The sequence below is a fragment of the Dermacentor silvarum genome, chromosome 1 (assembly GCF_013339745.2).
Source record: "Dermacentor silvarum isolate Dsil-2018 chromosome 1, BIME_Dsil_1.4, whole genome shotgun sequence".
In the NCBI taxonomy this organism is placed as follows: Eukaryota; Metazoa; Arthropoda; class Arachnida; order Ixodida; family Ixodidae; genus Dermacentor; species Dermacentor silvarum.
The window spans coordinates 175,068,887-175,089,905 of NC_051154.1; the positions used below are offsets into that span (position 1 = coordinate 175,068,887).

The 21,019-nt window shown below is 47.0% G+C and overlaps 1 protein-coding gene and 1 long non-coding RNA gene across 3 annotated transcripts in view; one reads left to right on the forward strand and one right to left on the reverse strand.

Moving 5' to 3' along the window:
• Positions 1-1,056: 1,056 nt before the first annotated feature.
• On the reverse strand, positions 1,057-20,939 carry LOC125940986 (uncharacterized). The gene is made up of 3 exons (XR_007464137.1): positions 20,718-20,939; positions 2,296-2,413; positions 1,057-1,157 (listed from the first exon to the last, which is right to left on the reverse strand). It is a non-coding gene; the product is annotated as an uncharacterized LOC125940986 (long non-coding RNA).
• Positions 3,586-21,019, forward strand: part of LOC119436417 (sterol carrier protein 2) — an 81,867-nt gene continuing 64,433 nt past the window's right edge. For both annotated transcript variants that reach the window (XM_049657764.1, XM_037703260.2), the window contains exon 1: positions 3,586-3,792. The gene's annotated coding sequence lies outside the window, so the exon portion shown is untranslated. The remainder of the gene's footprint in view (positions 3,793-21,019) is intronic.

Below are 21,019 nucleotides of genomic sequence, written 5' to 3' on the forward strand. Positions count from 1 at the left end.
TGTACATATTGTCTGCTCTTGATATTTCTGCTGTACATTTAGTGTTCAGATGCGGCAGTGAAAGCTTTGACACAAGTGAAGTACTCATAGGAAAGTAAGGAACGTTATGGAGACAACAGTACTTACAAGGACTTCTGCAAAGATTCTGTGAAACAAGGACACTAAATAAACACATAAGCAAACCCAATTAATGGATCGCAGATCCTTGGAAAACACAATTTACGGTTTCATGTTTAAGCAAATCTCAGTTTATGTACTCAAACAAGGCAAATATATTGCAAGGAAGCCTCAGCCTGGAGCCAACGTTTCAGCAAAGAAAAAAATTGTGAGGGCCGTGCTTTATTTCCACGCTGCGGCTTCCCTTGCTCGTCCACTGTTTGGCTAAATGTTAAGCCGAACTTACTATCCTCCGAGTACATTTCAAGAACTTATTGGAAACACACTGTGCTCAGGTTTGTCATCTGCTGTTTGAAGAGAAATAAAAATTGCTTTTAGTGATTTGTCATGTTTGTGAAATATGGAGTTGGCCGGCTGTGTGAGCTTGCCTTTTCTAGCATCTCTTATCTTACTGTGCAGGGCTAGCCTAGTTATTGACTTCATGCAAACTGTTCATGAACCATGTAAGAGCGACTGCCAGAGATTCAAGCACCATGAAGTGTAATTTCCTCAAAATTGCATTGAGCACTTTTGGTCGTTTTAAAATTTGCATTTTCATGTAACAAATTATCGTTGTGAGGGAGCATGTAATACTTGGTGGTGTTGCCCGTCAAGCTGATTTGCAAAGAGCAGAGGACACTATTTGTGAATTAGCAAGTAGGAGCTTGCTACCTTGTTTCTGTTTCGTTCGCCATGGTTGTAATCACTAGGAAAGAAACAAGTCGGGACTCAACACGCTACTTATCTGTTTGTCATAAATGACCTTAAAAGCAAGTAAGCTTGTATGTCAAATTTTAGCATTCCTGATCGGTATAATACAAAACTGTAGACTGCTGCTTTCCTGTATAGGGCTCACACCCCTCCACCTGCCTGGTAAACTTGCAAACATTTCATCGTGAGGCACGGAGTTCAAGCGGACCTGTTGGCATTATGGTGACCGTTGAGCTTCTTATGGCTTGGCGTGGGCAACTTGCAGAATAATAATCTCTTTCGTCCGTGTTCTGGAAAAGACAAATGATGAAGCCATGACAAACATGCAAGTAAAAAATGGAAAGTAGAGTACACCTTCCAGAAGCACTTAGATTTAAAGTGGACGGAAGCAGCAACCGGTCAGCAGTCCAGATAAGCAAGAGACGTTTAGAGTATTGGCTGAAAAAAGTAGGAAAGAGATTGATACGACTGGATCCGCTATAGTCATAGGTAGCGGCGCAAGGAAGATAGAGAAGTTTTGAGACTCGTCTAGATTTCTGTCAAAACACAACAGAACAGGTAGAAAAGGGCGCGACGAACCATTCAATATATGCGCCAACGCGGACAAAAGATACTCTGAGTCCGGATGACCTGACCCCACCCGACATTCTTTCGCCGAGGCAATGACCCCAACCCTTTCTACTTCTCTCCCATTTACAAACAAGGTAACTTCGCTGGCAAACTTGAGCCTTCTCACCGACCACAATTCTTCGTCTATATCGTATGGGTTATTTGTTGGAAGAGTTATCGCTTCTGCAATGCGATCGACGTATGTATTCGAAGCCTTGACCAGCTTCTGTCGTTCTCGCGTGTACGCCGGACAAGCACAAAACACGTGTGCAGGTATTTCTGCAGCACTTGACAGTGTCGACAATTTGTACCAGTGTCACTCCTGTGCGCCACTCCGAAAGAAATAATGCAGTAGCGTAGGTTCCACCGGCTGCCCCAGACAAGTATTACTTCCAGGGTCAAATTGGCGCTGTTTATCTCCCTTGCTGTCGTCCGCGTCTATATCGTATGGGTTATTTGTTGGAAGAGTTATCGCTTCTGCAACGGCTATATTATCTCCACTATCGTCGTAAAAGGAACCCCCTAATGCTTGGCGGAGTGTGTGTCAGAATCGCAACTCTCACTGCCATATATTTGGAGCCTGTCGGCGAGGTGTCGAACAGTGCCCAACCACTTTTTTTTTCAAAAAAGAACCTACGTGACGACCGAAAAAAATCCCTAAACGGCATTCCTGCACGGCATTCGCCTTGACCCTGCGTTTGACTCTGCGTTGAAACGCCGCAGCTGATAAAATTCACCGTATTTAAACACATTGGCCGATATATTATTTTTGTTACTAGAAAACTGCTTTAAAACGTTGCGAAGTGTTCAGAAAAATACCTTGGGAAAATTATGGCCCTTCTTGTTGCTTCCAGTGGTGACACATTCACTGTTGACTTGTACGTCCAGAGACAATAGAGTCCAAAGGGGTGAACAAATATGAGCAGCGTCTTGGAGGCTGGAGTCAAAAGAAAAAAGAGCCTCGATTACTATGGTGGAAGCGTGGTGAACTTGTGATTCATATCTCTAAGAACAATGCACAAAATTCTCCATGACAGAAAAGCACACACACAACACTGTTTTGCGTCTGCATTTATTTCAATGGTGTCCTTGTGTGTGCTGTGCTTAGTCAAGCCTCGACTAGGTGACAGTTGTTTCTGTCAGATACTAGTAATATACACAGTCATTTTATTATGTTTGAAATGTAATTAATCTAAATGTATCACCGGAAGTACACTTGTCACTAATGTGCAGTGAATTTATCACAGTGAATCATTTATGCAGAAACAGCCAAAACTGTTTCTTATTTATGCTGTACTCCATGTTAGGAATTATAGAAACGTGGCAAAATAACAAGAGACTCGTTTGCATTACCGTTGAAGAGCAATAATCATATAATTATAATTTCTACTATTAAGAAATGACTACATGCATCTGCTTTATCCGCCTCGCAAGTCAAGAAATTTAAAGTTGAAAATGCGAAGCAGCGCTTTTCTATTCACCGGTGCACACGCCCACAGGCTGCAAGGTTAATCCGCTTTCGTGGGTAGTCTCCAAGCATACTGTGCTCGGTTCAAGCGATGAATTCTCGCGCTAGCTAGCAAATTTTTTCAAGCAACACGTCATTACGCGGCCAGACGCCGCAGATCCCTAACAATGGAAGCCGTGCATCCGTTATACAAGTGAAACGCCGCAGCTCATAAAATTCACCGTATTTAAACACGTTCGCTTGGTGGCGGCTATCTAATGTCTGACGCATAAACAGGCCGAGATATTATGCTTATTAAAATAAAACTGCTTTAAAAACTAACCTGCGTGATGCTTCTCAAAAAGAAACGACCAACCCGTCCTCAAATGTTACCGCCGTACAATTTGAATCGATAAATGGCCCGGACTGCAATCGATATCAATGGGCTGCTGCTTATCGCACGTCAGTGAGGTCTCAAAATTTTTATTCAAGTAAAAAAGCACTGACTGTTATAAGAAACGTTCAATAAAAACAATGGCCTGCTCATTTTGTACAAAATGGCATGTTAACCATGTTTTTCGGTTATTATAGTGTACATTTACAGATCAAATATTTAGCCGCGTTGAGCTGGTTGAGCGCCCCTAGCAGAAAAGACACGAATCAATGTATACGGCCAAATTACAGTAGCTCCTACATGCTTCACGCTGGAACTCGCCGTGGTTGATTTTTGGCCCACTGTGGCGATCGCTGCAACTTGAGAGTATCCGGTGCATAGAACTGTCTGTACACCCGTTTCGTCACGGCGCTGGTTTAACGCATTCTGTCTCCTCTTTCTCCCCTCTGGGCTGTTGTTGCGCGTGAGTACAAAGGTAAGTGCCGCAGCTTCTGCGATGCTTTTGTGTGTGTGTGTGTGTGTGTGTGTGGGGTGGGGGGGGGGGGGTGCTTATGCGCAATTACAGCCTTCCAGATGGCATTATGTCGACAGCCAGGGAATTTCAGAGGGCATTATGGCAACCGCCAAAAAGCTCCAGAGGGCATCGTGGCCTCAAAGGTCTCATAGACACCTCTCCGCGCCCCTGCCATGTGTAGTGCACAGGTTCTCAACCACCCCCCTTAGCAGTGTGCAAGACAGCAGCAGCAGTAGAAAAGTCGAAGGAAAATGCAAAGAAATTTGCTTCGCTTTAAAAAGCGCCCTCACTTTATTCCTCCGCGCTTTAAGAAATCGTTCTCTTACAAATGGCACCGCGGCACGAAGAGGAGGAGCCCTATCTGTTGAGCAGCTATGATCACGCCATGGTTACGCAACGCAAGCACGAATTAAGACGAAATCTGCAGCTGTGGGGACGAAGAAAACAGCCCACCGCACAGAACTGGGCGTTTAAAAAAATGATTAGTATGAGGATTTAAATCACGCTCGCGCACACAGTACATGTGCGGTGCATAAACATTGCATTAAATTGCACGTTTGTATAATATTTAATTATCCACTTTGCGAAAGTTTCGCTTTACATAGATTCCAACATGTGCCTTAGAGTTGCATAACATTTATTGCTGTGTCCGAGACACCCACAGGGAAACTCCGGCACCCTCCGGACGGGAGAGAGAAGTTTATTTATACAGAGAGGCAGGAAGGTCGGCTTGAGCTCTGATCTGCTACTCTGCACTGCAGGGAAGGGAAACGGGGAAGAAAGGGAAGTGATGATGATGAAAGTGCGTATATACGAACGTCCGCCACACTGCGGCATCTCTGAAGCTGTGTGTCAGGGCCAGTGGCTTGTAAAGAGGCTAGAGCTGCCCTTATAATCAAGGCTGCGCTGTGTGCGTTAGGCCAAATAAAGCCTTCAGATAGCGGTCTGCTATCGACGTATGCAGTCGAAGAGACCAGCTTCTGTCGTTCTCGCGTGTACGCCGGACAAGCACAAAACACGTGTACAGGTATTTTTGCAGCACTTGACAGTGTCGACAATTTGTACCAGTGTCACTCCTGTGCGCCACTCCGAAAGAAATAATGCAGTAGCGTAGGTTCCACCGGCTGCCCAGACAAGTATTCCTTCCAGGGTCAAATTGGCGCTGTTTATCTCCCTTGCTGTCGTCCGCGTCTATATCGTATGGGTTATTTGTTGGAAGAGTTATCGCTTCTGCAACGGCTATATTATCTCCACTATCGTCGTAAAAGGAACCCCCTAATGCTTGGCGGAGTGTGTGTCAGAATCGCAACTCTCACTGCCATATATTTGGAGCCTATCGGCGAGGTGTCGAACAGTGGCCAACCACTTTATAAAAAAAAAAGAACCTATGTGACGACCGAAAAAAAAGCCCTGCACGGCATTCCTACACGGCATTCGCCTTGACCCTGCGTTTGACTCTAAGCGCAAATTTCTTGTTCGAATACTTCACTACATGATTTAAAACAACCGGAACGTTAACAATATATAGCACGCTGTTGAATTAAATGACCGGAACTGCTAAATAATTGCAAAAGCTCCGCATAAATTAAGTTTTCTGCAACTTACGTCACATGTACATTTATCAAGCAGAGTTTTATGCTTGAAGTTTCGGCATTTAAGAACCTGCGTTAGGTTTCGCTTGCCCCAGAAAGAAACGAATCAGAAGACCGGTAATATATCCTGTCGTAATGTTTTGAGAATTCTAATTGCAGCGATACACACGATTGCTTTTTGAGTATGGTAAGAAAGTACAACGCCCAATAAGTGATTATTGCGTGTTTATTTGGAAAACTGTGTTATTTTTACAGACGTAGAGGAACAGGCCACGAAAGCATAAATACCTATTTATTCATTCCTAAAACTCACGCAAATGTCTCTGTTCAGTAAAAATAAAAAAGAAGTTCATTTACTTTCAATACAGTAGAATATGATGTTCTTATTATTCCATCGATGCTCTTATTGACACATTTCCATCCAATCACAGCGAAATTTGATTTACAGCGACTGCGTTGTGGTTTTCAGCTGAAGTTTGTTAAAGCTGCGGTAAATATAATACTAATTGGGCTAATGTGGAGATGTTTCTGAAGTCTTTTGTGCCGTATTATGTATTTACCTCTCCGAACTTTGCCCCGAAATACGCGGTTGACTTTTTTTTTTTTTCAAAAGTGGCTCGGTTAACTGAAATAAGAAGCGTTCTTCACACTTGTTAGATCGTTCCTGAATTAGGCAACAAGCGAGCATAACAATCTTCAGAAGTATGCTCAGCTTCATTCTGGCTTTTAATCTAAGAACATGAGTTACTGGACATCATGGGGGAAAAAAACATAAAAGGTTCAGAGGACAGCATTCTTGATAATCTCGACCGCAGCTGTCTTATAAAGTAATTGGCAGTGAGCTCGGAGGTCGTGCACTTGAGCTTCCTTACAAGCTCCAATGCGTGTGTCTATGCAGTATTCGCCCAGAGGCAATGTTCTTCCATTGGCAGCGTCACTCATTTCCATGGTGCTGGTTGGACAAAATTATAAACGAGTATCATCTGCCTCGGTTATGCGGCAAATTCCTGAATAGTCCAACTGAAAACACACATGTTATTATACTGGTCCTATCGCTAATTTCAGCGAGTACGATTCGCCAAACTTTGTGCGTTTTGTAAGGTTTTCCAGCGTTTACTTCCGACATGATAAAAAAATGTCAGGCTAGGGGAAAAGACCTTACATTTCGTCGTAAAATTGCTGGACGCACATATCAAGCAGCTGAAATACCGATAAAGCATTACGTGTAAGGTAATTACCCTACGGCGACAGAGATGTTTAAGTCTTGTTCAAAGCTATATCACTCCTGCACTAGTCGGCAAAGACAGGTATATGTCCCAAAAGTAATATGCCAATGAGTCGATTAAAAAAATGTATGGATCAGATCGGTATAACACATTAAAAGTTTTCAAAATAGACTCCTCCTGCGTTGATACATCGCTTCCAGCGAGATTTCCAAGCATCGAAGGCGTCACGGTAGGCCTCCTCCGGAATGTCCTTTAGAGCCTTGGTGCAAGCCTCTTTGACTTTGTCAACTGTCCCAAAATTATCTCCTTTCATGGGAGTTTTCAAGCGCGGAAACAAAAATAATTTAGGGGAGCCACGTCAGCACTGTAGGGTGTATGGGGAACCGTTGGCACCTTTGAATCGGCCATGAAGCGGGTCACGAGGAAGGCGGCGTGGGCTGCGCGATGTGCGCGGGCTGGCGCGTTGTCATCGTGAAGTTTCCAATCACCCGCGATGTCAGGCCGGGTGCGATGAACCCTTTGTCTGAGCCTCTTGAGCAGTAGGTGGATAGCAAAATCTCGGTTGTCGCAAGGGATTGTGGGGTACGGCGTATTCTGCTACAACTTCCGGTTCGAGACAACGACGCCGTCTATGCCGCCGTCACTTCATGCCCATGCTTCACGCGCTTTGTCTTTTATATACTGCGGAACTTTGGTGAAAAACCACGATATAACCATCGCTGGGCAGTTCCAAAACGTAGGTGTGAGCTATCGCTCCTTCGTACTTATGTTGGCGCCCTTAAGCCCAAACCGCATGAGAGCGATTTTGTGCGCGACGGCGACGAGCGACGGCTTCTAACCAGGCCTCGGAAACTCCGCTGGTTTTTTTGTCCACGTAGGGTGCCTCGATGCCAGCGCCGCCGTTCAGGGTGGTGCCATCCGTTGACCGCCCCCGCGCTACCCGCGCCGCCGCTTTCTCGCTGCGACGCCATCTTGAATCACAGCGAGCGGTTGCGATTGCTTGGTGCCGGTGCATAGTTCGAGACACAGTGCGCGCGGATGCTTCGCTGGCGCTTCTACTTGCTGGACAGTGTTCAGCCGCATGAATGACAAGCTTGTCAAGTGCATCGAGTCGTCATTACGGGCTGTTGTGTTCCCAAGTGCACCGGATCGACGCGTAAAGGGCTTCGTTGTTTACGCTTCCCCCGGGACCCAGAGCGAAGGAAGAGATGGGAAGCCCAAGTAAAGCGGTATCACTGGAAGGCAACGGATAGCTCCTACATTTGCGAGGTAAGTGTCAAGAAAGTTTAGACTATCGCACCGTGTTTTTCATTAAAATAGGAAAGTATTCTCTGATCCTCGCTCACGTATACCTACGTTCGCTCACGAACTAAGCACTGCACCGATGCTGTCTGAGTAGCCTATGGTTTGCGAGCGCGCGTCGCATAGGCTTTTGCCGTTTTGATCGGCGCAGTCTATGCGAGTAGTACCCTTATTTTAAGGACTGACGAAAATGCTCCGCCGCGAAATAGTCTTACATTAGCTACAAATCGCCATGTAAACCACCTATTTTACTTTTTCACGGGAAGCACACATCATGTGTCTCTTGTTTCTTTTTTTTTTCAACTTTTTTTCGCTACTGGTTATTTGGGACTAAAGAACGCAGTGCTTCTTCTGGGGAGAGCGGCTGTTGCGTACGTGGCAAGCGAAGCATTGTGATTTTCTCTATTCTCAGCAGATATCTTGCGGATCTCAGGTTGTTACGTTATATAGCTGATTTTTTAGACGAATATATTTGTAGCGTGGTGCTCGTAAGCCGATGGTCATTCGTGCTCATTCCCGATCGTAGTGGGTACTGTGACGGTCTTTAAATGCCTGTGCACGGTATGCCCAGGTGTAGAAGAGTTAAGGGGCATCATGGGACCAAAATGTTTCGGCGCTTTCTGGCATGGTGTCTGTTGTAGCCTGTGCATTTCTTCGAAACGTGTGAAGCGAGGTAATACAGCATTACTTCTGCGAAAATTTATTTTTAAGCACTGTAATGGGTTCTCTGTATTTACAAGGCAACTTTTCATATCAATAATCACTTTTGTTGTTTTACTTGTACTTAGAAACACTTTGAAGAGGACCAGTACGAAGGAAATCGACAGGATGGGCGCCGTCTGTTAAAGTCAACAGCCCTACATCATCATGGATTATATTTTCGAAGTGAAAAACATTGCTAATCTGTATTTGACTGTCTTAGTTTCATTTACGGTTTTTGTACGCGATATGTATGCAGTGTTGTTTATTTTTTCAATGTAGTTATCAGTGTTCTAATGGTTATTTATAAAATGTTCTATACTCGCCATCGATGTGTTTCGCTGATGCGACGTATTCGATGGTAGCTGATGTATTCTGGCTGGATATCTTGATTAATATTACCCGCGGTTGCGTTTTCTTATTTGTATTCTTGTTTTTGATTTATATTGTGTGTAATAAGGTTGATGTACTCACTTGAACCCCCCCCCCAAGTAATGAATAAATTTAAAAAAAAACTCTCACTATCCCGAATTGTGTGTCGAGCCTACCTTGCGAATTTTTTTTATCTCGTCTTTCAACCTAACCTTAATTCAGGCGCCACACAGTACATATAATTTTTCATGTACATATATATCTCTTTCATGATTGATTGTACTAGACATTATAAGTAAATGTATTTTGTGCATCGTTTGGTTTCTTGTGTGTACTACGCAAGATTGACACAGACAAGTTACGTTACATTTTTCTCTACAGCACTAACTAAACCTTATTTTCACATCGCAGTTATTTTTACACCAGCTTAATCCTGTCAGCACACAGTTTTGTGGGCAAAAAAAGCAAAATTGCGCGTAGATATCGTCAAATAATTGCAACGAACGCGAAGAGCACGCGCAAGGCAAGGGAAACTAACCGCCGTGCGCGAGTGGCTGGCTACGGTAAAGGAGGCGTGACGTGTAAACCAAAATACAACAGCGAAAAAGAAAAACTTCCACACACAGGGGGTCGCAAACCTTATATACCAAGCATCGAAGCGCAAAAAAAAAAATAGTGCGTATTTCAAACATACACACGGCATATTAAATGTGATTGAATTAGGCAACTTGGGGCATGTTCCCGGCGCCATACATTTACGTCCTGGACCTTCGACGAGTTAACGGCTATTGGTTATAAAGATGTGCAGATGCGATACCGATAAAAAAATCCTCATCAAGGCAAAGCACTTGGAAGTGCGCCGCGAGTAACACTATTTATGAACTGCAAACGTAGCCGAGTCTGAGCTCGTGTGATTCAATATGGCGGCCCCAGCGGGGTTGTCTCAACCCTGAACGGCGGCGCTGGGCATCGAGGCACCCTATGTCCACGCGAATTGCAGCGCCATCCAGGAGATGGATGCGAAACCAAAATCGCTTTTCCTTTTTTTCTTGTCAACCCTCTCTCAACTTTGTCGTTTCTCTCTCGCCTTCAACGTTATCGCCTTCCGTGCTGATAACGGAAAAAACGGCAGCAATTTTTTTTCTGGCATTATGCGGTCAGTTTAGCGGTTTTCGCCTTCCGCGCTAGCAGTGTGGTCCGTGCGATACCCTACCGTTGCACGTTTGTCGTTGTTCGTGTGTGATTCAATGGTGTGCGAACAGATCAAGACGAAGTGAGCCATGCGACGTGAAATTCTACCGCATCCTTAAAGACAACAGGTGAGCACTGTGCAGTTTAATTCCAGGTTTTTATTTGTGATAGTAATTGTGCGCAGTCGTGCACGGTTGTCCGGTGGTGAGGCAGCAGCTAGCTGATTTAAAAACACCACAACAATGCAGTACATCGTTATGTCAACAAGCAGTGAACATAAAGCTCCTTATAAATATAGTACCACCTGTGCTTATCGCAAGGAACACGTGCGTAGGTGTGCGCTTTGCTCTTATTTCTTGGTAATTGGCCGCTATCGTTTAAAAATGCGTTTCTGAGAATTTAGGTTGGCATATCACAACTAGTACTCTGCCGCGATGCGAAACGAGCTCAGTTTTGTATGTTCCAACTGCGATGTTATAATTTATGATCTTCACTGTTCTTAGGATGGAAGCGTTTTTAACCTACGCTGGAAGGATGGACCGAATTAGTTTGCCCAGAGACAAGGTCAACAACCACAGAATATGCTCGGCGCACTTCACGGAGGTGGATTTAATGGACCGAGCGAGAAGCAGGCCATGAGAAGCTATTCTGCGCATTGCCAATTAGAGCAATTACAATAAATGTTTTTTACATGTGCGTACATGAAACACCATCCTCGTTTTGTTGCATTCTATAGTGTGTTGCACTGTCTGCTCCAATTCTAGTTTTCGCAAACGAACACAATAAAGTGATTCCGAAGAACTGTTGTGTTGTAAGTGGGGTTATTTTTAATACAATTTGGGCACATGCTTGCTTGATTGTAAGAAATGAACTCGACGGCGTGAAGAAAACGCAAAAAGAATCCACCGCGCACAAGCACGCAGCACGAATGGCACGGCTGGTCAGATGAGCCCGGAGCGTGCGTTTCGGTCCGGCGGCGCGTCTGATAATGCCCGCGACCAAAAAAAAAAAAAAAAAAAAAAGAAAAAGAAAAAAAAAAAAAAGAGCGCGCCGCGGACAGCTAAAGAAACAAAAAAAAAAAAAGAACATTGCGCGAGGCATGAGGGGAGGGTGAGGCCAGGCATGGGAGAAGGATAGGAAAGTCAAGAGGAAAAGGAGAAACGAGCGGAACAACGTTATCATAAAAAAGGAAGAAAAAAGTGCCATAGCGAAAGGGAGAGGGTAAAAAAATCGCGCTGCTTTTCTTTCTTTTTTTCTTTTTTTCGCCAGTGTAGTACCGTCATCCATCCGCTAGGGCCTAACTGAAGTGCGCCTTGGCGCTAGCGTCCTCTGAGCGTTAAAGTCCCTATATAAGAAAAGTACCGCCATCCTTTGATAAACGCCGCTTCCCTCTCTCCTGTATCTCCGATTGGACGATGATAGCGCGCGGTTTTCACTTTATATTTTCTTTTTTTCCGCCTCAGAGCCATGTTGAAAGTCCTCTGCGCAGCCGCAGTCGCTGGTGTTACGGTTGACGTATGACAGCCCGTTTAAAAGGATTAACGGAGGAGGTCTCCCCATCGTGCTTGGTTTTCGCGGGCGGGACGCAGTAGTGGCTGATCCCGTTGTGTACAGGTGCGGGGAGGCGAGTAAGCCCGCCTTCTAAGAAACGTTCTTCCGGAGCATCTGGAACGCCGTAGTTGCTGATCCTTTTGTGTGCATGTGCGTGGGGGGCGAATAGGCCCGCCTTCCACGAATAACGTCTTCAGGAGCCTCGGGTTGCCACGGGAGCGACTAAATCCCCACCAAAACACACCAGCGTTGCCAGATCTCGTCTTGTGCGGTTCCCTAGATTTGCGAGGCGGAGATGTCCCTGGATGTCCCTAGTGAAGTCACGAGACTGCGTGCCGCGCTCGCCTTCTTATCGCCTTCCCCTCCTCGTACGTGCGTGCGCCAGATTTCAACGTTGTGCACGCAGATGAACGTGGGCGCAAGGTTTACACTTGCAGCTTATTCTGAAGAGAAATGAAACTATGTTGCATTTATTTACGAGAAATTTAAGTTAGCACGTGTTACGACAGGGTAGGTGAGCCTCAGCTAGGCGACTGGCCACGGCCGTCTGGTGTTGAGCGATCGGGCAGTGACGAGACGCTCTCTCGACTCGTTCTTGACGCCTTTTATGCGGTCCCCCCCCCCCCCCCCCCCATTCTTAAAATTATTTTCTGTTACGTTAGTCACTGTCGCATTCTTCAACATTCACCTGATTTTTGAACGGCGTGGCGGCACCTAGCATTCCTATATTTGTTTCTGCGTAGACTTCAAAGCCATTCACCTACCTGCCCTCCCACCTGTTTGTTGTGGCGGTTTCTTAGTTTCCTGGCCCAGCCCACCCGTCCTTGACATATCTTGCTGTGCGTAAATCAGCGTTCTGTAGGTCGTTCGATCTTGTCGATGCTCAACACATTTAGCAAAGGCAGTTGCTAAGCTTATGGTGGTGCAGTTTATTTTGCAATCAGCATGTCATCAGCACTGCATGGTTCCAGCTAGCAGGCTGACCTGAACCGATTATTGTAAAAATTTTGCACGTTTGAGAAAACTCGATCTCGGTTCCGTTTGTGTTCCGCCTGCATTAGGGTTACCAATTCAGTCTTTAGGGAGGCGGCCATTTCGTTCAGTGCCTGTTGTGTGCAATAGACTGTGCGAGAGGTTTGCAGGGAGTCATTAAGGCGCGGTTCATTGTCGGTCATCATGGGTTGCGGAGTGGGTTGGGGCTTAGAGTGTTGTGTGACGGAAGGGGGGGGGGGGTGGAGAGGGGGATAGAGGTGGGAACTGCGCTGCCCAGCTTACCGCTTGCTCTTTCTTGTCGGATCCCTTTTTGTTGTGGCCACGGTCCCTCGAACGGCCGTGGCTGGGAGTCCGGCCCTTGGAGCCGCCAGCCGATCGACTCCGGTCAGTTTGGAGGCGATCCCCGGGTGAGCCGCGAGTGCGGCTGCGTCCCCTAGTCCAGGGGTTCTCCGCTGAGCTCCCTGGTGTCTTTTCCGATTGGGTCGGGTTTTGCTGAGCGCCCTGCTGAGTCGTCGACCCAAGCTGGCCCTGTGCTGGTCCGGGCGGGGGACGCTGTTCCTTGCGTTTGTTGTGCTCACGGAGCACGTGCGACTTGTTGTGTGCCGGTAGTTGACGCGATGGACAGCGAGGGTCAGTAGCGGGATGAGCGCCGTCACAGTGAATGCATTTAGGTGTGCACTCATGTTCCTTCGGTGGGTTGGAGATACCACACGCCGCGCAACGGGGTTTGTCGGGCATGGGACAGACGTCAGCTCGATGGCCCATCGACAAGCACCCGCTGCATACTTGTTGGCGCGGTCGGTAGATGTGGCAGCGGAGTTCAGCACCGTACATACGGACGTAGTGGGGTACATGGGTGCCGGAGAATGTTATCAGGGCCGTATTCGTAGGTCCCATCATGCGAGCGTGTAGGACAGGAGCTTCTGAGCAGCGGAGCTTTTCCAGAAGCGTCGTTGTAGTGGTGTTTGGTTCAAGGCCCGAGACTACTCCCTTGCAAGAGTTGTCGGGGGCAGCTACATACGCTTGGACGGCGTGTTGGGTAAGGCCCATGCAGATAAATTGAACTCTCTGAAGCCGTGCCGCGAGGTTTTTGTCCGGTGTGCTGAGCACCGCAAGATTTTGGTCAGTGCGGATGCGAATAATAAGTTCGTTGAGAACGGCACTGTCCAGCCCCGCTGCTATGCCGATGGCTCGGGCAACAGAAGGTTGAGGCCACGCACCGAGGTTGAGGCCGTCTCTCGGGCGGAACACAATCTTGTAGTCGTCAATAGGCAGTGGTGGGAGACGTGCATTCGTCTTGCGGGGGACTTGGGGTGCCGGAGGAGGCGGCAGGTCCGCAGCAGCTTGAGCTAAGCGTTTCTTCTTCCGAGCGACAAGAAACCAATTAGTGTCGTCCTCGTCTTGACCGGACGAAGCGTCGGCGTCCATGGTGTCAGAGGATCGGGTGCCGTCGGTTTCCATCGGATATTGGAGAAATTGGTCTCGATCGATGCCGCTCTCCGAGTTGCGTCGGTTGATACTATTTCCAGTGGTGAGAAAACAGGGGAACCGCTCGTCGAAGGTTCGAGATCCGGAGCCCATACGGAGTTGGTGGTGGTGAAAACATTTATTTCACTATGGAGGGACAGGATGTATACTTGGACCAGCCCGTAAGGGACTGATCCTTACAAATACTGGGTGGAGGTCCCTAGTTCGGGACCCCAGTGGCGGTAGCCGCCGCCCGGGCGCGCCCAACTAAGGCTTGTTGGGCCTGTAAGTCGTGGCAGCCGAGCAGGGTCGCCTCCCAGTCTTCCCGGGTTGGGTTGGGGATGGGAGGGATGGCCGGGTTGGAGGGGCAGGCCCACACCATGTGATAGGTGTCTGAAGACACCGCACCACAGTGTGGGCAGTTGCCACTAAAGGAGGGGTCAAAATGTTTTAGAACTGCCGGGCACAGCAAAGTATTGGTTAGAAGGCGGAGAAAAAGCCACTCATCCTCCTTCCTAAGGCCTTTACATGGGCGGGGGTAAAGGCGATGACTATCTTGATAGTATACTGTAATATCTTTAAAGGTATAGGCCGGATTAAAATCGGGTTCCTGATCGGGTGGGGAGGAGAAAACAGCCCGGTGAGAGAGCGCGCGGGCGGCTGCGTCTGCTGCCTCGTTTCCTGCTAACCCCTGATGAGCAGGGCACCATATAAGGTAACGGTGTGCGGGGTCCGTATCCCGTATGCAATTTCTGTAGTAATGATAGGCTAGAGAGGGGGTCCAGCCTTGTTCGACGTTCCGACAGGCCCCTCGCGAGTCGGTGATTATGTATTTCGAATCGGAATGTGAGGCCGCGAGAGCGATGGCGACTTCTTCAGCGTGTGTTGCATTGCGAGCTCTAAAGGTGAGGCCGTTAACTGTGCTGCTGTTGTGAACTACCGCCGCCGTGTACCATCCCCCGTGGTGAGGACCGGAGGCGTCCACGTAGTAGACACCTATTTTGTTGCCATAATGTCGGGCTAGAGCTTCCGCGCGCGCCAGGCGCCGGCCATTACGGAGCGCGGCCAGTCGCTGCGACAACAGGTGGAGACGAGTGAACGCGACAGCCATCTCCATCGCGTCGCTTGTCGCTAGACTCGTGTATTTTTATGTGGCAGGTATTTCATGCCCTAACGTGTTTGTGTCGCGTCAAATAGTCATAACGTTTGTCAAGCGCAAATGTTTGTCGAGCGGATATAAAAGTTCGTTAACTTAGAAGTAGTTTTTAATAAGAAGTCAGCCTAATAAGTGGCTGTTGGTAACGCTTCCCATAGCAAACGGTACAGTCGATCGCTTCGTCCGCTGTTTTGTCTGCAGCGGTGCCCAGCGCGCGCCATGTCGTCGGCTGCTGTGCCTTCGCAGTCTCCCTTTTTTTGTCAAGAGACGCACGTCGTGTATAACTGCAGAGAGAAAGCACTGATTTAAGTATCTCAACAGTGCACGAATTATTTTGACGTTACCTCTCCTCCCTCTTTCGTGCAGCCTCAGTTGCCTTTTCGTTGTGCCGGAATGAATACGGCACATAATGTGCTGATGATCCTTGCTGGGTGCACCTGTGCGTATTTAACTGATTGTTAAAAAGGGGGTATTTGTACTAGAACGTTAGTAGACGAAGTTAAGAGGGTATTTGTACTATAACGTTAGTAGACGAAGTTATTCGCCAAACCACTTGCCTGTGACGAAATGATCTTCACATACTCTGGCTCCTACGTTCGGTATCCACAGCTCGCCGTTCACGGTCGCTCGTTTGACGGCAACTGCCCATTTACGTTTGTGCGCTTTCATTCCATGGCAAACGAAACTTTCTTTTTTTCCTTTCACGGAAGAGTTCGCGCACCCTAATGCCGAGCAGCCAACCATAATCACGTTGCTGAAGCGTGTTTTCTTCGCGAACAGCGGGAAATCGCACTGTAGAAACTGCTGACAAGGCTGAACGAAGCAATAGAAGCGCTAACCCGCGAACCGGAAGTCGCTAGTTGACGACATCGTCATTTTGCTATCCACCTCTTCCACGTAGAATTTAGCTTTGACGGTTGTACCATGTGGTACAAACTCATGGTGGACGAGCCCCCCTGGTGTCAAAGAATACAATGAGCATGTTCTTGACCTCTGACTTGCTCATTCTGGCCTTCTTGTGGCGAGGGTACGCCGAGGTGTGCCACTCGGCACTTTGCCTGCTTGTTTCGGGGTCGTATTCAAACACCCAACACTCGTCACCTGTGATGACATTGTCTAAAAAGTGGATGTCACTTTCACAAAAGTCCTAAATTTCCTGGAACGTTTCAACTCGGCGCGATTTTTGGTCATCCGTTAACCCTTTGGGCACAATCTTGTCGCACACTTTTCGCACTGCAAATTATTCGTCAAAATCGCGTGAACGATACTTTTTGGAATGTTTAAGGTGTCTGCCACTAAACGGGCACTCAAACGTCGGTCTGAGTTCAAAAGATCTCTCACATGCGTCACATTTTCGTCGGTGATGGTCGTTGGTGGCCGTCCAGCGCGGGCTTCATCGCTAACCTCTTCCCGACCTTCTAAAAAGGTCTTGTGCCACCGGCAGACCTGACTCCGACAAACAATTATCACCAAAGGCCGTCTTTATCATAGGAAACGTTTCCACTGCAGACTTGCCGAGTTTCACACAAAACTTGATGGAAAACCTTTGTTTCAATGAGCGCGACATTACCCCTCGCACGGGAAATGAAAACGAGTTTCACAGAAAAGCCTGTCCTTACTCTCAACATGGTCGCAGACGACTGAGCGACCGCGTGTGTGTATGCTAATTTCCTCCACCAACACCAACCAGCCCTAGCGCGCTGCGATGTATAGTGACTTCACAATATAATCACTGACATTACTTTTCGGACAAACCCTGTACACGCAGATACAGGAAAAGTTTATGTGTATGCAATGAACATTACAGTTATGGAGTACGTCTATTGCAAAATTGCATATATAATGTTGTAACGTGGTTGGCAAATGACTACATATTTATCAAGAAGGACAACAAATATTCGTTAGCTTTCATAGCCCTCACAATAAGGTTGAGTTCAATAAACTAGTATACTTACATAGAGAGCCTAGTGCCAGTTGTTCCGATCTCCCAGTATCAGGTACATTTCAAGATTTAAATATCTTGGACTGATCTTTGATCAAACATTTTCATTTACTCGTCGTACTGAATACCTTACTCAGAGGCTTAGAGCAATCTGTGCGGCCGTATACAGGTCGGTGTGCTACGTTAGATTACAGAAAAGAGTATAAGGCTGAGAACATTTCACCATTGAGGCACGGTGTTACAGTTTGTGTATTAGTATCACCATATAAACTGAGCGTACTTTAAAAAAAAGTACAAAATAACAGTTGCGATTGCATATGGGGGAGCTGGAAATTCTGGTAACGTTGCAGAAGTAATATTAGCTCGGCATTGCGATCAATTTGATTTTAATCAAGCTTTTCTCAGTGCTTCTGAAACATTTTAACGCTTAATACGCTTAAAAAACACATTTTTTGACTCCAGTTAGTTTTTTTTTTTTTTTTAAGTGAAAATGCTTCAACTTCGTAACAGTGAAATATTTGACCGTCCTTACGTTTGTATAAATTATTATAGACGAACGAAAGCGTTGTAGGCGCCTTCTTATTGCCATCAGATTACGTAAAATCCGCACGTCACGTCATTTCAGAGGCTAAAGAGAGAGAGAGAGAAACAGAAGAAAGGAAAGGCATGGAGGTCAACCAGACGCACGTCCGGTTTGCTGCCCTGCACTGGGGGAAGTAGGTATAGAACATCTTACATGCCTGGGTTCTGGCAAACGATTGCTAGCTACATGTTACTTATTTTGTCCCGTCAAAGGTTTGCGCTTTTTAAACCTGCAAGTATGAATCAACTAGCCAAGGAACACATTCTATTCATATTTGTCCACCGAAAGAACGCTATGGTTTGTGTACGCATTAATATTGTTCTGTATTGAATTGAATTGCATTGTGGGGTTTTACGTGCCAAAACCACGATTTGATTATAAGTCACGCCGTAGTGGTGGACTCCGGATTAATTTTGACCACCAGGAAATCTTTAACGTTGTTCTGTATTACTATTGTGTTATTGTATTGTTTTTATGCACGTGTTGACATGTTGATGACAGTGTTTCTTTAGAATGTAACTGAGTGGTCATTTTTTGTAAATGTATCTAGTATTCCATTGCTATTTGCATGTAGTTCAGCTGCGGTGCCATTCACTCGGCGCGAAAGTGATCGTGTAGTCTCCATAAAAGCAACGATGCTTGCGCGGGCTGGGGATTTGTTACAGAGTGCACAAAATCGAACGTAACATTTCATTGCGATGGCAATCACACAGACGCTCTATAGGCGCATGTGGACGCACCGTCAACACTCTGCTCAATCGGCCCTGTGGCGGAGGCAGGGCAGCGTTCTGCCTTTCCGCTGCTGGCATGAGCGTTGTGCGCGTGCACGCTGTAAGCGCACTATAGCGTTTCTGTTTCTGCTCACCTTACGGTCCAGCCCCGCCCTGTCGATCCAGCTCGCGCTGGCGGCTAGGGGCCAGGAGCTGCTGGCCGTATATGGGTCTCGAAACCAGGGAACCACCCCGTCCGACGTCTGAGGAGACGCCGTCGTTTGAGCTCAATAAATGTTTTTCTACTACTTGATAATGTAACTTCTGTCTGTCAGGATTTGCAAAAGTTCCTGCTCCAAGGGAATTGTAAGTGGTGCAGTTCGGTGGATGATGCTAGATTTGATTTTGATGCCATTAGGGTGTACGTTCTAAACCTGACAGACGTTATGAAACCCGTCGTTGGAAGAAGGGAACACACAGGGCCTGTAATAGAAGCCTTTGCCAGGCTATCTGCCGCTTCATTCATAAATATGCCTTTATGACCAGGTACCCATACTAATCGCAAACTCCGCAAATGACTTAGAACCAATGAGTGCAAATTTTTTACTATATGCGACTCGCCGGGAGCAGTAAGTGAGGTGCACAAGGATAAAGAGGCCGTTAATATTACCGCGGTTGTTGTGGAAGGCTGTAGCTTACGCAAAGCTAGGACAACAGCTATAGGAATTGCGCTAGGAATATTGGAGTGTAGTCGGGGAGCCTAACAGAAAAAGACCAATGTAATGCCAATGAAAAAATTCCAACTCCGGCCTTTTCCTCACTCTGCGAAGCATCTGTTGCTATAATTACGTTTGTGTGGAGCTGGTCCAAGTGATCCTGGAGTAAGTCGTTAAGAATATGCCAGGGAAGTTGCTTCGCATGGTTGGGGTATATGTTATCCTAAGTAAGAACCAGTGAATTTTGGATACTGCTTACCGTGATTATATAATTTAATCGTACATTTAACGGACTTAATAAGGATTCTGTTTTATTCACTTGTGGCGTGTGAAACCGAGGCCACGAGACTCCAAAAAATAAAGCTGGTTGACTGATAAAGATCGACTGGGATCTTCTTATTGGAGATTCATAGAGCCTTAATTGTGAATGTTTTTTCTGCCTTTAAAAACCGCTTGATTTGCGATAATGAGAAACTGTTTTCGCCGTCAAAGGCGAGCGTGCTCTAAAGCATCCGTGATTTAGTGGGCTGGCGATATGTTATGTACGTGAATAACTGAATAAATACATATTTGGACCATCACGTCTTCTTCGTCGTGTGCTACATCAGAGGAGAAGGAGAAATGCTAGGGAAGGTTTGTCGCGCCTGTTTTGTCCGACCTATATAATTAATAGGGAGGTTTAGACTAGGGGTCTAGAGCTTGGGGTGCCCCAACAAGCGACCGCTTTGCGTTCGCGGTCTGCCCCACCGGGAAGGTGCTTTAGAATAGGGTCCCTGGCTTGCGTTAGCGTCACGTGATTGCAGCGCCCATCCTGCACGCGGAAGGAAAATGAAAACATAATGCCCGAGAAAAACAAACATGAAATAATGCAATGCGTAATATTTACAGAATGAAAAGTATACATAAGAGCTTATTACTTTCGATGTGGAGGCGTCGACGCGTTTTTGAAATGTTCGCGGTGACGTTGAGACGACGCAAAGCAGGTTTGGGGCACCCATGCTATTTTTGAAATTTAGCGTTAGGGACGTGCGAAAACCCAAAGATACCGTTTGAGTTCGGCGCATACCCTGTGGCGAGACGCTAATCTTTAGGGTCCTATTCTAAAACAGACTCTTGTGTATACATGCGCTCCAAAACACGGTATATATAGTTATGTAGCTCGGGCGAAATGCCTTTCGATTTGGCAATGGCGTCGGTTTGTAAGCGGTAATAGAAGGCACAAGAGTAGAGTATCTGGTGCATGTTTTCGGGGGCGCCTTATAAGGGACCCAAGTGCCGCGGTGCCATCTTCTTGGTGGGCGCCCGCAGCCATCAGGACGGGATCGCGCTCGCAAGAAGCCGGCTACGCGCGAGCCCGCGGGGCCATGGAGTTGTCGCCGAGCTCACCTTGATGCCGGCGAGGGAATCATCGGCTGGCCGCGATCTTTCCTCCTATCGCTCTCGGCCTTCGAACGACGGGAAATGCTTCCTGGTATCGACGTTGGCGATCGCGGTCGCCAGAACGAGGTCCGGCGTGGCGCAAGCCGCCCGGCCTTGCGTGCTGCTGACGACACTATACGTATACCCATGTAGGCTGCGATCACAATACTGTACCATATCCACCGCAGTGGGATATTGTGCAGTATTGTGATCGCAGCCTACACGGTTCTCGCCGGTCGGCAAACCCTGTGCGGAATGTGGCACGCAGC